Genomic DNA, 3370 nt, shown 5'->3' on the forward strand with positions numbered 1-3370 from the left:
TTACTGGAGGATGTTTGTCCTAATGCTATTCCAGAGTCACAAAGTGACCTTAGGTCTGGCAGAGGAACTATGTATATGATTTTTTCAGCCCGGCAAGTCCAGAAGAAATACATTGAACAACAGATACCACTGTATCAAGTGTTTGTGGATCTAACCAAAGCATTTGACACCTTTAACAGGGATGCTCTCTGGTTAATCTTAGAGAAAGTAGGGGGTCCTCCAACCTTTGTTAAAATATTCAAGGAACTGCACAGGGACATGAAAGCTCGAGTCTCGTTTAACGGAAAATTGTCTGATAAAATCCCAGTTAACAATGGTGTCAAACAAGGTGATATTTCTGCCCATACTCTTTTCTTTATATATTTTGCTGCTATACTTGCTCATACGTTTCGAGATTGCGATAGGGGTGTTATGTTAAAGTTTCGAACCACAGGTCGCAGTTTTTATCTTAGAAGATTTAATGCCAGAACCAAATTGCATCATGTCTTGGTCAAGGAGTTACTGTATGCAGACGATGCTGATTTTTTTGTCGCACACTGAGACTGATATGCAGCATATAATGGATAGCTTTGCTGACTCCTGCACTGCCTTTGATCTGAGGATCAGTCTGCCTAAAACAAAGGTGACGTTCACTCGTGCACCGGGCCAATCATAATGGAGGCGAACATCATGGTCTGTGATGCTAGACTGGGTGTAGTTGATTCATTTGTGTACCTTGGTAGTTCTCTGTCGAGGGGTGGCTGTCTCGACACTGAAATCCACAGGCGAATTCAGAAGACATCTGTAGCTTTTGGAAGGTTAAAGAAGAGAGTGTGGTCTGATCGTGGCATCACAGACAGGACTAAGATCTGCGTTTACAAGACATGTGTGCTAACCAAACTGTTGCATTCATCGGAGACATGGACATTGCATCAAAGGCACATTAAATAGCTTGAACCATTTCACCAAAAATGCTTGAGACATATCTTAAACATCAAGTGGCAAGCACAAGTACCCGATACTGAAGTCCTTGTGAGAGCATGTTTCTCTAGTGTCGAGACCCTTGTAATCAGATGCGCTAGGTGGGCTACTTGGTTCGAATGAAAGATTGTAGGCTGCCAAAACAAATTTTTACGGGGAGCTGGAAAATGGCAAGAGCCCTCAACACAAGCCTAGGAAGAGTTTCAGGAACTCTACAAAGAATAATTTGAAAGTCTTACAAATCGACATCGACACATGGGAAGAACTTACTCTTCAAAGGCCGGTGGCGAAAGCTTGTACGTGAAAGTTGTGATGCTCTAGAGAAAAAAGCAGTCTCATAACAATCTGAAGCGAGAGTTTCGCAAAGGTTTAATTGATGGTCTTAACCATGACGGACAGAGATAGAAATGCGACACTTGTGAACGAGTGCTTTTGTTAAAAACTGGCTACACCGACCATCTTAAATCGCACAAAACTCCTGTTCAGGTCAACTTTGCACCTATTATTCCGGACCAAACAATCTGTTTAACATGCAGCAAACTGCTGATTTGAGTAGACATGTGATTGTTCATAGGAATATTCTTCAACCTCCTGAGGAAGTCAACTCGATGAAAATTGCTCAATTTGTATGTCACATCTGCTTCAAGATGTGCAAATATGCGACGGGAATGCAGAGTCATCTGATATGGCATTGACGACAAGATTGGGAGAACTCAATGTGACGGCGATCATCTGGAAAGATGCAGCAATCATCATGCATGTATGTATGTATCTATTCATCTATCTATCTATCTATCTATCTATCTATCTGTATCTATCTATCTACATACCTATCTACACATCTATCTTTTAATACGTATCATACTTTTGGTCTGTCTATCAACCACTAATCTCTTTATCTCACAATGTTCTTATATGTCATTATTTTTAACTACTGATTAATGTGAAGATATCGCTATGTACGTATGTGTGTATGTCCATCTAATTAAAGTAAAAACGAAGGGGGATAAGTTTGAATGAAGACAATTGATAAAAGTAAATGTTTATGTGATTTATCGATTTTAAAGGCATAGTCAAGAGACGGAGAAAGAGAGACAGACGGAGAGAAAGAAAAGAAGAGAGAATGAATATAAAAGAACGTGCTGGAAATAATTGAAGTCGTTTGTTTCATTCAATGTTATCATTATCTATGTATTCTTTAGTATTTCTGGCTAGAGGTTTAAAAGCCATTTCGCACCAACAATCAGGTGAAAGAGTTCTCGGATATAAACTCAAATACTGAAATTCTTAAATTATTAATTATATTAATATCATAATCAAATAAGCCATTAAACTACGAATTTTATGTATGTATGAACATATACTATGTTTGTACCAAAATAATGTCGTTTTAAACACACACACACACATATATATACGTCAAAACATTATAATTACAACTATATATATATATATATACATATATAAAAGATGTTCAAAATAAATATCTAAATATATATTGAGATGTTCAAAAGTATAAAAATATATTGAGATGTTCAAAAGTATAAAAAATATATTGAGATGTTAAAAATTATAAAAAATATATTGAGATGTTCAAAAGTATAAAAATATATAGAGATGTTAAAAAGTATAAAAATATATTGAGATATTCAAAAGTATAAAAAATATATTAGGATGTTCAAAAGTACAAAAGATATATTGACATGTTAAAAAGTATAAAAAATATATTGAGATGTTCCGAAGTATAAAAAATATATTGAGATGTTCAAAAGCAGAAAAAATATATTGAGATGTTTAAAAGTATAAAATATATATTGAGATGTTTAAATGTATAAAATATATTGAGATATTTAAAAGTATAAGAAATATAATTAGATGCTCAAAAGTATAAAAAATATATTGAGATGTTCAAAAGTATATAAAAATATATTGAGATATTCAAAAGTAAAAAATATATTGAGATGTTTAAAAGTATAATATATTGAGATGTTCAAAAGTATGACAAATATATTGAGATGTTCAAAAGTATAAAAATATCATGAGATGTTCAAAAGTATAAAAATATATTGAGATGTTCAAAAGTATAACAAATATAATGAGAGGTTTAAAAGTATAAAAAATATACTGAGATGTTCAAAAGTATAAAAATATATTGAGATTTTCAAAAGTGAAAAAATATATTGAGATGTTCAAAAGTATAAAAAATATAATGAGATGTTCAAAAGTATAAACAATATAATGAGATGTTCAAAAGTACAAAAGATATATTGACATGTTAAAAAGTATAAAAATATAATGAGATGTTCAAAAGCACAAAAATATATTGACATGTTCAAAAGTATAAAAATGTATTTACATAGTCAAAATATATAAAAATATATTGAGATGTTCAAAAGTATAAATATATATT

This window comes from Euprymna scolopes, chromosome 11, assembly GCF_053919585.1.
Source record: "Euprymna scolopes isolate OS-2025 chromosome 11, ASM5391958v1, whole genome shotgun sequence".
Taxonomy (NCBI): domain Eukaryota; kingdom Metazoa; phylum Mollusca; class Cephalopoda; order Sepiida; family Sepiolidae; genus Euprymna; species Euprymna scolopes.